The 14,579-nt window shown below is 44.7% G+C and overlaps 1 protein-coding gene across 2 annotated transcripts in view; it reads right to left on the minus strand.

The window, feature by feature from the left end:
• nup93 (nucleoporin 93) overlaps positions 1-14,579 on the minus strand; it is a 90,620-nt gene that overhangs the window by 27,363 nt on the left and 48,678 nt on the right. Inside the window, exon 1 of one of the 2 annotated variants that reach the window (XM_060923810.1) lies at positions 2,039-2,251. The exons of the other annotated variant lie outside the window; for it this stretch is intronic. The gene's annotated coding sequence lies outside the window, so the exon portion shown is untranslated. Of the gene's footprint in view, positions 1-2,038; positions 2,252-14,579 lie in introns of those variants that run through there. 2 annotated transcript variants of the gene reach the window in all.

Genomic DNA, 14,579 nt, shown 5'->3' on the forward strand with positions numbered 1-14,579 from the left:
AATCAGTGGAACTCACAATGGTTGCAAGGCAGGTCCAAGAGACTCAAGGATATCAGAGTACAAGAAGAATCTCTTTGAAACTCGAATGCAAAGATTTATCAGGAAACCATGCGGCTTTACGACAAACAACTGCCTGTATGGCGAATCCTGTGATGCAGTGAAGACGCCGAACGTACGTTCTCGCTTGCTCACTTCAGTGAAACCCTGTCTGCTGTGACTGGAGACAGGAGAGGACACTTCGCAGATGAAACGAGCACAAATCGCTCGCAGTGCGGAGCTGCACACTGGCACCGAACAGCCATCTGCAGCACACACATGCTCAGTGGGGGTTGGGGGTAGCAGGGTACACATATCTGAGGGGAAGTTGGCAGTGGTCAGCTTAGAGGTTAGGATAAAGAGCATCAGAATGCAGCTGGGTGGGGCTGAAGCATGAAGCATTTCAAAAACAGCGACACCGTGCGGCGGTGGAAGCCTTCAGGAAGCCTGGAGACGCCCACTACGTTTTTCCTCGCACGAGGCTTTTAGCACAAGATACTAATCTCATGATGCCTCACTCTGGTGTCTGAGTCATGCTGATATATGGAATAATGCCTTCTTACAAAACGCCACACCCCACTTTAATCGTATTAGCGCTTCCTTTATCATATCCTCAGCTGCCCCATAAGTACTTCCTTCCCCTTACCCGTTTTTGACCTCATCGTACGGCCATCGGCGTCCTTATGAACTCATCTATTCATTCTCCATCCCGTGACTCTTCAGGAAGCTTATGTCACCCTGCCCCCTCACCACCCTCTGACTTCTCGAGCCGATCCCCATCCCCCAGGCTCACCAACACAACCATACCTTTGATTGACAGCTGCAAATGAGGACTGATTTACTGTGGCCTCGGATACATGAGGAGTGGAGGCGGAGCTTACGCGGATAACAGCATGTTCGTTTCTCAAATCGTTCCATCCTAAAACAAGAGCCGTGACGCTCACTGCTGGGTTATGGCAAGCCATTTCTTGCTCAGTCATCGTGGCCTTGCCCTCCACCAGATCACGGGAGACTCTAGCGCCACCCACTGTCCATAAGCGTCCTCCACTAAGGAACAGCCCCTCTAAAAGCCTGTCTTTTTTTTTTTTAAACACATTTAGGCTTTGGTTATACCTTAAAGATGTAAAAGGCCCATTTGGATCTCTCGTATCTCTTTTGCTGGTTTTATAAAGCAATGTTAATATCAGGACTCGTATTGCACCATGAGTTTTCAGCAGGTATGGCTTGTGGAGATTTCTCAAAATGTGCGTTACGAGGGAATTTCATGTGGCACACAAAGAGAGCAAGCAGTTCCCACCCAGACAGCCATGCACTCGTATAGAGAACTGCACGTAGGTGGGGAAGGAGGACAGAGTAACCACTAGAAGACTCTACTTAGATTTTTTTTTTTTTGGAATGTTCGGTATAATCTAGATCATAGACATGCTACACAATTAGATCGCAAACATTCCGTGCACCTTTGCAATATAGGATGTGCAGACTGTGTGTCGTTCCTGTGGAACGCAGTGCATACAGATTGCACACACACACACACACACACACACACACACACACACACACACACACTGCCACCCTTTAGCTCGTATGTTTAAGTAAAAGCATTGTCAGACATGCAGCAAAAAATATTTTGAGTCAGCAAACATATTCGCAGATGGCTCACTCGCAAAAAGTCCGAGATATAATCCATCCATACAATCATGCTCTTTATCTGCTAGGGTTTCATTTAATGAGGAAGAAGATCCCGTAGTCCTGGCATTAACACTTCGTAACAATGACCAAGACAGGAACCCCACCCTAATGCCACCACTTCCTGTGTGGCCATCCAGCCTTCGTCCTCCTCATTCTCACTCTCACCATCATTATCATTACAAAGCTATCATTACAAGACAAGGTGAAAGGTGTGCAATCTACATGATGCGAGTGCTTTGATTCTGTATCGTAGGTGCTCGTACTGAACTTGTGCAAGTGTGCAAGCATGTATGGATGTGTAGGAGATACTTACTCACGCCGTGCCTCAGCCTGTCAGTGTAGGTGCATATAGCCAGGAGCAGTGTGCGGCTGCACCCGACACACTCCTTCCTCTTCCCTAGCTTCAGGAAGTTGGTCAGCGCCATTCTGGGGCGTTTTCTGACCTGGCTCGCTGCTGGCACACACTAGTCTGCCACGAGCGCCTTCCTACCCCGTGCCGGCCCACTGGTCTGAACCCAGATATGTGCCACGAGCAGGGTTCCTGTGGGCTGCTTTATTGTCGGAGGAGGACTATACCAAGTTTGCGCATAGGCAAGGGGGGGATATCGAGGAGGAGTGATAATTCAGCCTGAACCGTCTACCGCTCTCCATCACCCAGCTCCCCCTCCCTCCAGCATCCCTGCCATCCTCCTCTTTCAGTCTCACTCATTTCTTCCTTTTTTATACATCTCTGCATCCGTCCTACACCCCCCCCCACCCAATCCCACACTCCCCCTCTCTTAGCGCAACGCAATTATGGTAATGGATTTTTTTCCCTCCCCTCTCCTGATGGCTTCCGACATCCTGTCCAGAAATTGGGCTAATAATCCTCTTAAGAGTCATGTTTAGTTAATGAGAAGAGTGCAGTGGCTTTGGAGCGGCTGGCCGGGCCAGGAACGAGCGCATGTACAGCTATTTCACCCTCGTGAGCTGGAGCAGCTGCGTCTATCACAGTGTGTAAGCAGACAACAGGGGCTGCTCTCAGAGACAGAAAGAAAGAGAAGCAGAACACAGGAGAGTAGGAAGGGAGTCACGTATTTCACAATTCTGCCATCTTGATGCCACAGCTAGAAGTCTTTCCATACATCCCACTCCTCGATCAAATACTGCTACATGCTCATTCTGCGCCACACAACCTCCACGCTTCTCAGAAAAGCAAAAAAAAAAAAAAAAAAAAAAAATCGCCATCGGCCTTACATCCTTCTTTGTCTCTTTACGGTATCCGACAACGGCGACGCACGTTCATGCACGTAATCGCATTCGTATCGATCTCAGCCCGATTCCAACCGCACTTCTCTCATCCCGAAATATAAAACGTAAAAATAAAGTTTGACGCTGAATTTAACAGAGCACGCCTCATCAATGGTGTATGCTTTCTTTTGCCGCTTTTCCACTACAAACGCGGCTGAGTCGGGCTGAGCCGTGCCGGGCTGAGCGGGGCTGTTGGAGTTGCATTTCGACTACAACTGCGCTGAACCGTGCTGGCTGGACGTCAGGTGATGTCGTTGAGCAGCGCAAACAGTGACATCAGTGAGCTTTTAAGCGGTAGTCTCACGACCCGGATAGTAAACAATAAACATGGAGGACATGGAGTCGTTAGTGTTGCTGGTCTTGGTGCTGTGGCTTGTTGTCACCGACAACGCGGACAGATACTGGCAAGAGCGTATAGATGAGGCGAGGCGCATAAGGCTTCAGAAATTCTCGTAATTCTCCTTCTTCCGGGTTTGCGGTGTTTACAGATCCCAGCGCGCTCGCGGGGCGTGTGTGGGCGTGAGAGGACACTCCTCCTCACCAATCAGTGGACAGGGGAGTGTCTGCTCACACCCCCAGCCTCACTTGGCTCGCTTTGGCTCGCTTCAGCCCCACTCCAAAACCGTGCGAGTTTTAGGGGCTAAGCAGGGCTGAAGCGAGCTGAGTCGTGCTGGTTTTTGGTAGTCGAAACGCGAGCCGTGTCGGGCTGAAGTGAGCTGAAGCGAGCTGAAAAAGGGTAGTGGAAAAGGGCCATTTGTCTTGAGGCGAGCAGCTCAGCAGCCTTAGACAGAGCAGCACAAAGAACATAAACACCGCACACAACAGCTGTATAGCTATCCGACATCCTTAACACTTCCTCAACATGGCACTGTACAGTGTCATTCAATATATTTCATAGATAAGAGGCTTTCAAATGACTGTAAACGGTAAAAATGATTACGCCATTATGAGAGAGACATCAAATCAAATCAAGATAAGTGCTGGTGGATCAAAGACACACAGTCCACCCTGGGAAAAAAAAAAAAATCTGACACAGTGAGAGAGTGAGGGAAAGAGAGAACGCTTTACTGCCAGATGCTAAGTGCACTTCCAGTAAGAGGAACACTCTGGCAGGCCCCACCACAGAAATATCTAGGCTAAGCAGCGAGGGAGGGAGGGAAGGAGGGAAGGAGATGCAGACTTGGATGAGGGAGGAGGCACACTGAGCCTTCAGGATGTGATCACAGAGGGATCAATACGTTAATGTGATGAGTCGACAAAACCGGTCTCGATCATACTGCATCGATAAAACGCATGTCTAGGATGACCCTTAGCAAAAATCTACACGTTTATAGTGAACATGCAGCTCATGACTGACAACTGTCTGGGATCCTGCGGGAAATAACAGGACAAGATCCTATGGGACGGATGAAAACGAGTCTCAAAACTAAGCGGTTAGCAGGACACAAAAAGCTAGTCATGTTCCTTGTTGTGTATTTATTAATCTGGAAAACACGTAGAACATGATAAAATAGATATGCAAGTAGTGACATTAAAAGAAGCGTATGACGTGGTTGCGAAAACCCGTTTTCTCAAAGATACGGTTTCGGGCCGGAGCGCTCGTCTGTGTTTACAGAGGCCTCCCGTCAGTCTTTTTATAGACAAATGCCCAGTCATTCCACCACCATCTCAGGCCCTGTCCACACGGCAATGGATTCAGGTGACTCCGATACAATTGCTTATCGTTTAGGCCTGGCGTCCACACGGCACCGGCGTTTTGGGTGCCCAAAACGCAATCTTTTTGAGAACGGGTTCCAGAGTGGAAAGATCTGGCAACGTTGCCGTTGTGAAGTCGTCTGGATGCGTAGAACGGATTTGTTTACGATGACGTCACAACCACATGTGCTTCACGCCAGGTAGAAGTGTAACGAACTCGATGAGAGTTGTCAACAAATCCTATAACTTGATTCATGAAACGCGCTTACAAAATATTTTCACTGTGAATATTTATTGTGTAATGGTGCAAAGTGAGAGAGAGAGAGAGAGAGAGAGAGAGAGAGAGACTCTGCCCTTAGGGCAGAGTCAATCCCGCCAGCAAAAATAGGGAAAAAAAGGAGCGATCTCACCTCTTCAGATGTTGGTTTAAGTCCAACAATACATTCCTCAAAAAGGGCGTAGAGGAGCAAATTAATCCATCAACGTGTAGCATTCAATTTATTCCGAACCATTAAAGACGCCGCCTTCCGCGTAGAATCATACGTCATCCTCGCCGCCATATTGGAAAGGTCAAAGCGGAGAATAAAGATTAGCTGTGTTTAACTGTACCAACAGGCTTACCATCCAAACAAGATCACATGGGATTACCTTTCACAGGTGAGACTGGAAAAATACTTTTCATTGTATTTGGTCATTATAATGTAATTTTACGAACAGATTTTTCTGACTTTGTGGCTAATATGAAGTCTCGCGCATAATAGTTTATGCGCATGCGTCCTTACTTCTATTCTTCTGGTGTCTCCGAAGGGACCGTCTTACAGCGCCCCTAGAGGTGTGGCATGTGTATTGCATCGTTTTCAGCAAGCGTTGCGTTGCCATATGGACCTGATATTTTACTGATTGTTGCCCATTTGGACGCGATATATTTTTAAATAACATCTCGTTGCTGTTGTCGTGTGGATGTAGCCTCAGTCTGCTCAGAAAGAAAGGGGGGGAAAAAATGGTGGAATCCAGCACTCAGAGCAGCCAGATACTTTTACTGTGAGCAAAAGGAGATGCTGTACTTCCAAAAAACTTAAGAAATGTCGTACATTTAAGATAAATCTTGTTAGCGTTTCCAAGATTGAGAAATTCGTTACTAGCAAAGGAAATGAAGTTACACATGGACTTCATGACAGTCATACACAGTGTTTCCCCTAGAAAATGTTTGAAGGTGCGGTGGCAAGACCTGCGGTCAGACATCCCACCCCAGTACGAGGATAAAAACAGCCAACAGCACAGAAGGCGATACATAGATTAATCCATCGGTCATGACTTTAGCCCACAACATGCCAGCACATAACTGTGCAGAATGAAATGCTAAAACAGCCAACAGTACACAACAAAAGCACCTCGGTAGTGAGCTAACTCAACTTAAACAACTTGCTTGTATCAGTACCAATGCAGTATAGAAACATTGAAAACAGAGGAAGCAGTGCACTCGGCGGTGCTAATAGAAGTAACCAATGACTTGCCCTTAAAACTTCCCAAAGGCCTGCCTGCGTCTGTCATTGGCCTGCACGAACTCCTTTGCGATGGCTGTCATGTCAGTTTGTTCCAGAATGTCACGGTGAATATGGCAGTTCATCAAGTCATTCAGTCTCTTTGGCGTCATTGTGGATCGGAGGTATGATTTCAGTCGACAAAGTGTGGAAAACAAACGCTCTGCTGATGCCGAGGGCACGAAGGCCAAAAGCCAGGGCACCGAGGCCATAAAATAAAACAATGATTTTAAGTTCATGTCTATAATGAATTTAATTTAAGGACTAATGACTCTTCTGAGGAAGACTGGAGTCCCGGTCAAAACTATCAAGCAGGTAAAGAAACATCTCCTACACTATTATGTCTGAAGATAAGAAAATATTGAACACATCTAAACTTATCAATCCATCACTCACTTCAAAAATTTAAAAACTTAAACCTATATCCTCCCATAATTTTTGTTCAATTGACACCAAATGTGCAAGAGCATCTTCAGACTGTACTACTACGCAGATTTTTGATTAATCAAAATTGAGCCTGGAGCACATCAAAATGTTTGACTGTAAATGGAACATATACTAGCATGCAGGCTACTGATTAACCCATAAGAGTACTCCACTAAATATACTCAGTCAATAAACTATACAGTTTTGAATGGTGATGGTTTTAATTTGAAATGAAATGATGAAAGAAATAATATAGATAAAACTAAATCTTTGATGTGAATATTCAGAATTTGGCAAAAATTCTGCAAATTTGTGGAAAAATGGCGGCTTGATCTGGGACATGATAAATGGTTGACTACATGGCATTCCCTTAAAAAGGTTGTAGTCCACAGAAAAGTCTACAGTTATCACTAATTGTATTTTAAGTTGTAACTTTATACACCTAAGGATTGGTGCGCTCACAGAATAATCATAACCGTAATAAAACATCATGCAAAATATTTGATCACCATTGTAACTCCATTTTCCGCAGACCCAAAACCAATACGATCGTGTGTTTTGATCTAAACGGAAAACCTCAGGGTCGAGGTCACTACCTCACCAAAAGTAGGAACTTAAACTCACTACGCCATATAAACATTTAATTATAAAGCTGCGATTTTGTTTTTTAAAACAAAAGCTGAAAGTTAGGTATAGAATATGTTTCTTACAGAATATGTTACGATGGTAGCTGGTCTTGTATGAATTTCTGAGCTATAAAGCGAGTTGTGGTCTATTTTTTACCGTAGCGTGTTATTTGTGTGCGGGGAAGGACACACATTAACAATCTGCATGTGTAGAATGGAATTTTCCACTCCAGCAGTTAGAAGTTGATCGTGCTTCCATTTGCGGTCTTTCTGTTACGCGGGTGATCTGTTCAGACATTATCACTGAAAAGGTGAGTTTTGACAGTTTTATTTTGTTTTAGTCTTGCACTATAAGGCAATAGAATGTTTCTTTTTCATCTTACTTTCATATTTCGTAGTGTTTGCGTATTTTTGGCCAATATTTTGCAACCATGGTCAAATTAGATCGAACTTTTGATAGAATCTATGGCCAGTCATTTTGCCCCGCCCCCGCCTCGTGCTCCGTCCGGTGCGGTAGTGATGTACCGATGCTCGTGCACCGCAGCAGAGACCCGTGCAACCTTCAGCCGGTACAGTCGCTGTTCTTTTACCACCGCCGTTATTCTCATCTTTCTGATGTGTTCTTGATTTTTCCATTGTGTCCTATTTCGCCATATCAAATACCAAAAATGTATCATATTATTAGGGCTGTGCTCGTTTGCCATCAGTTGCTCATGATATCGTACGATATATATCTCGTGATATATCGAGTTAAACAATGTCTTTAATGTATTGTAAGCAGACGGCGCGAATACGTTTGGCGCCAAAATTATTCAATGAGTCTCGAGACGAGGCCATGGAGACATGGGGGACGTAATTAGCGCCTTGCAGCGTCTGTAGCAGAGCGCCTAATTTCTAGTGCGCATGTCCTGAGTAACTGGAAGCGCCATTTGTAAATAAAAACGTTTTTGGTTGGAACAGGTTGCAAGCATGAATTTCCGTCGATTTCTGGCATGAAACATGCTTTAAATCAAGTGAAAATTGATGACAACCTGCCACAGAACCGGGAGATATGCATGAAATGTGTCTCATATGGGATTTTTGATTTTCAAGTGAGTAAACGATATCGTATCGTACCCCCGAAAATCGTGCATGATCGAGTATCGCAAGTTGTGAGCAAGTTGTTTTCATGCGATGTAGCCTCTGGCAGGTCCAGGAGGCTACGTTCGATTTCCCGGAAATAATCATTAACGCTTCGGTGTCTATGATTTTCCGGCTCAAAACGCTCTGCGTCTTTCACAAGGACGTCGATTTGGCAGATCCTAGTTTTGCGTTCTGCGACGAGGCGTTTTGATTTTGACCCGTAGGGGTCCTCACTGTCTTCGCTACTTGAGCTGCTCTCATATCGCCTATGTCTGCGTTTCGGCTTGTAGGCGGCCTCTCCGTCAGAGGAGTCTGAGGGTACGTAGCGCGGCGTTTTCTGCAGGCTAGAGGCTGCAGCGATATTGAAGCACGAGGGGGTGTAGTGGGGAGTGAAGTAAAAACTCCCAGCGCCACGAGGTGGCGATCGCGCGGCTTTCACGCGAGTTGAGCTTGAGTGCGGTGTCTGATCTACCGTTCTAAGCTCAGGTTCTTCCTCCTCCAGAGCGGAACTCTGTTCTTGGGAGGGTTTGGTCGATCCCTCACCTGAGCGACGTGCTTGCGTCACTTCTTCTCTGAGGCATTCTATTTCGCACTTTAGTTCATCTTGTGTGGCTCTCAGGCCCACGAGGCTACTCTCCGCGCTTTCTGCTCTCCTTTGAGCTTCGGCAAGTTGTCGTTTTAGTGTTCTTTTCTCTTGTTCGAGGGTCATACACACACATGTTCCATTTCCTTATAGTAGATCATGAACAATTTGGGTAGCCCCTCTGGGAGAGTCATAGTACGCTCCTTAAGTTCCCTAACGGCTATGTGTATTTCATCAAAGCGAGCCTTTTGGTCCAGATCACAGAAGTAATTTCTCCTATCCTCCGGGACTTGGCCTAAATCGCCTACAACGTCGAAGAGAGAGAGGAGGGGCCCTTCTGACTCACTTGATGGGGAATGCGACATTTTGTTTGAAATGTATTAACTTAAAGGAAATTAATACTAGGTGTTGATTAGGTTAGAATTTAATTTAATCCAAGTTGCTAAATAATTGATTTGTGGTTTCTTAGCTACTTTGTTTTTCACTAATGTTTCACTTGTATTAATTAGCTCAATTAATAATTTTAGTTAACAATAATGATTATTAATAATATTAATTAAGTACTTGGGTTAGATATTACTCTAATGTACTAATCAATTAAACCAGTTGATCAGCTAACTGTGGTTGACAGCTGAATTTCAGTTCTGTGATTAACACACTGTTAATGATTCACCATTAAAGTCACCTGTGTTATACCTTGGCAGTTGTCTTTTGCCGCTTTTCCACTACAAACGCGGCTGAGTTGGGCTGAGCCGTGCCGTGCTGAGTCGGGCTGAGCGGGGCTGTTGGAGTTGCATTTCGACTACAACCGCGCTGAACCGTGCTGGCTGGAAGTGGGTGGACACATTGGGTGGAGTTAGCGAAAGTGGGTGGACGTCAGGTGATGTCGTTAAGCAGTGCAAACAGTGATCTTTTAAGCGGTAGTCTCACGACCCGGATAGTAAACAATAAACATGGAGGACATGGAGTCGTTAGTGTTGCTGGTCTTGGTGCTGTGGCTTGTTGTCACCGACAACACCAACAGATACTGGCAAGAGCGTATAGATGAGGCGAGGCGCATAAGGCTTCAGAAATTCTCGTAATTTGTAATTCTTCTTCCGGGTTTACGGTGTTTACAGATCCCAGCGCGCTCGCGGGGCGTGTGTGAGCATGTGAGGACACGCCTCCTCACCAATCAGTGCACAGGGGAGTGTCTGCTCACGCCCCCAGCCTCACTCGGCTCGGCTCGCTTCAGCCCCACTCCAAAACGGTGCGAGTTTTAGGGGCTAAGCAGGGCTGAAGCGAGCTGAGTCGTGCTGGTTTTTGGTAGTCGAAACGCGAGCCGTGTCGGGCCGAAGTGAGCTGAAGCGAGCTGAAAAAGGGTAGTGGAAAAGGGCCATCTGGGTATACAGCAGTTTACAAGTTATTGTTGAGAAATTCACAAGGTCATTAAACTATGCCTCACACGGGGCACCACTTTAATGTAGGTTGAATTGGGATTAATTAAATTATAAATTATGTAATAATTGATAATTGAATTAATCAATTTATAAATAAAGATCAGTCTCAAAATCTTAAATTATTAATCTTACTCACCGTGAATGGTTACAATAAACAACAGGAACAAGTAAAATGTAATTCAATTTGATTAGCTTTTATTTGTCTACTACTCACTAATAATAATCTCACAAAATACATTCAACGTCGGGCAAAGGTAATAACAAGACAAAACAATGGAACAATTACACCTGGACCATAGATTTGAGGGGAAGAGAGAGAGAAAGAGACAGGAAAAGAGAATCCCTTGTGTGTGCGCGCGCGTGTGTGTAGGTGTGTGAGAGAGAGACTAGGGCAAGCCGATACGTGCGTGTGTGTATGTATCTGTGGGCAGATGCTAACGACTAGCCACTCTGGCAATGCTTAAACAAAATGGCGGTCAGTGCCTAGGTGTCGTATCACAGGTAAGTCAATGAGGGAGGTACCAAAATGGCATCGGGCAATATGGCGCCTGCAGGCCTAGTCGAGAACACAAGCCTACCAGCTAGCGTATCACCCTGAGGTAGCTAGCAATAAGTTGCTAAGGAGAATCTGACCACGTTACAGCTGGATCCAAACACTGTACTTAATTTCCAACAGACTATCTAGGCAAAGAACTCAACGCGAGAGAGAGGGTGGGTGGGTGTGTGGGTGTGTAATAGGTGTTGGATGGAGAGAACTAGGCCTTGTAGCGGTCCAGCCTCGGAGCTTAAAATAACAAACTTGTCGCTGCGCTGCTAATCAGATAGGGAAACTAGCAATGGAGTTAAGGAAAGATATCATGCAAGATACCCTGTCTAACAAGTTCAAAGAAAAAAAACAGAACCAAAACAAAAAAAACAAACACCTTCCGTGTCTGAGCAGGTATGCTAAACAGCTCAAAGCTTAAACATGACCCTAACAACCATCTGAATAAGCTACAAATTAAAATTTGCCCAAGTGCCTACTCAATGCGATGGAAGTTTGTTCTCCGATGTCCGCGCTGAGGGTCGCGGTCCGAGGAGAGGAGGTTAGCGGCGAGTTGCGTCCAACCGCGGCTAACGAAGCAGGGAGATGAAGGCCTAGCTGGCCCACGGTGCTTCGGGAGAAACCTCCGGTGATGCGTCGACGAGAAAAAGGCTGAGAGGAGCGAAGCTGTCCGCAAATGCCTCTTAGCGTGGAAAACTACTTAACTGTAGTTAAACTTTGCAAAGGTTTAGAATCAAAACCACTCCATCAGTGAAACTTAGCGGGTCGTTCAAAAGTTCGGCCGAAACTAATTTTAACAGGCTGTTCTCAGACAATAGCGGTTAGTCTCAACACTGTAGGCGAGTGTGCCAACAGTCCGTCCGACCACTCCAGTAGCCAGAACACGAGAGGACGAATCGAGGCGCTCTCGATACAGTTAAAGCAGTTCCACTTTACGTCACATCCGGGTGGAGCGCGAAAGGAATTGTGGGATCGTTATAGGGGGCACTGGCAAGTTACCAACACCGCCCAGTTGGGCGGTTTCAAGTGCATTTTGGTGGGTTTTGAACAGTATCTGGCAACACTGCCTACAGTATTCCGGCGACTCCTCCAAAGACAGTCCTCCTGTCAGAACATGTGTTGTGAAATGACATAAGATAAAGGTACGTAGAGCTATAGATTCTACATGATAATCATAAATGTAATCATAAAGTCGGCGTGATATCAGTCATGTATTTGCTTGTGAAAGCTTGCGGCTTTCATGTAACTGCCGCCTAGCAACGAGAGGCAAAGGGTAAAGAGGGTAGGCTATCAGATTCTATTCGGAAGAGATCAACACAATTCTAGACTCCCAGAAGAGGAAGAGCTAGCACTAGAGAGTTTTCATGCGCCATTTCCATTGAGTAGAACAGCCAGTGAACCGCAGCGCGTTCTTCCGCTGACGTCACAACATGGCCGCGAGCCACGGACCCAGTTTTCTTGCGCTGTGCAATTAAAAGTTGGATATTTGCGTAACAACAGCTTCTTTTCACGTAATTATAACAGAAATGTAACGTTTGCCATGTTGTATAGTTTAAGAAATTGCATGTTCGTGTCATCAGCCCTTTAAGTTGGATTGAGATATCTGCCCCTCTTTCCTTTCCCTGTCAGTTATAGTATCTGTATCAGTTATTGTCTAAATTTGCCGCCTCCTAATTATTTACCTTTATTTATTTTTATCTATTCGTCCCGTTTGTGTGTTTATTTACTTTTTTTTACTTTTATTATTATTTATCTTGCGACTCAATACTTGACTTCCAGCAGTTCCCTACAACACTCCAGGAATAATACTCCTTAGGAATCATGGCATCATGGCTTGTAGGTGTGGCTAGTGGGAGAGGAGGGATGTTTATGTTAAATCACTCTGAAAAATTTACAATGTATGAGCACGTATGTATACGTGATGTGATGCATGTAAAAGTCAATAAAAATATTTGAGTAAGTCGGTTTGCCAGCCGGTGCTACACACCTCGTCAGCCATCAACTCATGTATGACTCGATTTCATGGAATAACATGTATACATATATTAGAGAGTGTGTGCGCGAGAGAGAGAGAGAGAGAGAGAGAGAGAGAGAGAGAGAGAGAGAGAGAGAGAGAGAGAGAGGAGCTAATGCCAGAATCAGACTACATAATATTTTGCCTTTCATGATGGTCACCATGTCAGATTAGTTATCATTGTACCATAAATTCTTGCCATGTTTAGGCCAGGAGACTGGCAATACTACAAATCTGACCCTGACTAATCATCGGTCGCGTCCTTGCGTGTCGTTGGGGAGGAGGGTTAAGAAAATATCAATCACGGATACAAAAGGAACATCAAGGAACACGCTGTGGGAGTTGTCAAACCTGGTGAGAAAATACAATACAATTCTGACATGCGAGACTTTTTGTCTGGGTGTCACTGGACAACACATGACTGTTCTCCGGTTACGCCACACTACAAGGCACATTTGGCTTTCCCAATGTTCATGTCTGGCTCCGACGCTGGAAACCTGTCAGCCATGACAAAATCGTGTCAAAATCGGGCTGAATGTGTGTGGTCTGATCCCAGAATAAGACCAGCTAGATAGCGAACACTCAGGAGCTCATTACAAAGAAAAGCAGGACAGCGAAGGCACTCTTGAGCATTTTTACAGCAGCAAATCAGTATGACCTGAATTCCACACTTTTACAGCGTCGGCAGAATGGCCCAACAGGCAAATCTAAACTGTGAAATGCTAATAATTCAACCTTTTCAATGATTTGTGCAGAAGGAGGAGAATGAAAGCATGTTGAAGGAGGAAAACATTGTTCCAACGTTGCTGTATTTCACCTACTTAACTCCCAGAGCTCCAATCTTGACTAACCCGGACATCCAAGCATCATCCGAACCTTTGTAAAATAAATTTAAATGAATGAGATTCGTCGAATATCCTAGAATTCTTCATCAGCTTATGATACAGTGCTGAGCGTAAATGAGTCCACCCCCTTTGAAAAGGAACATTTTAAACAATATCTCAACGAACACAAACAATTTCCAAAACGTTGACAAGACAAAGTTTAATATAACATCTGTTTAACTTGTAACGTGAAAGTAAGGTTAATAATATAACTTAGATTACACATTTTTTCAGTTTTACTCAAATTAGGGTGGTGCAAAAATGAGTACACCCCCCAACAAAAACTACTACATCTAGTACTTTGTATGGCCTCCATGATTTTTAATGACGGCACCAAGTCTTCTAGGCATGGAATGAACAAGTTGGCGACATTTTGCAACATCAAACTTTTTCCATTCTTCAACAATGACCTCTTTTAGTGACTGGATGCTGGATGGAGAGTGATGCTCAACTTGTCTCTTCAGAATTCCCCATAGGTGTTCGACTGGGTTCAGATCAGGAGACATACAGTGGTGCTTGAAAGTTTGTGAACCCTTTAGAATTTTCTATATTTCTGCATAAATATGACCTAAAACATCATCAGATTTTCACACAAGTCCTAAAAGTAGATAAAAAGAACCCAGTTAAACAAATGAGACAAAAATATTATACTTGGTCATTTATTTATTGAGGAAAATGATCCAATATTAC

Source organism: Neoarius graeffei, chromosome 6 (assembly GCF_027579695.1).
Source record: "Neoarius graeffei isolate fNeoGra1 chromosome 6, fNeoGra1.pri, whole genome shotgun sequence".
Lineage (NCBI taxonomy): Eukaryota > Metazoa > Chordata > Actinopteri > Siluriformes > Ariidae > Neoarius > Neoarius graeffei.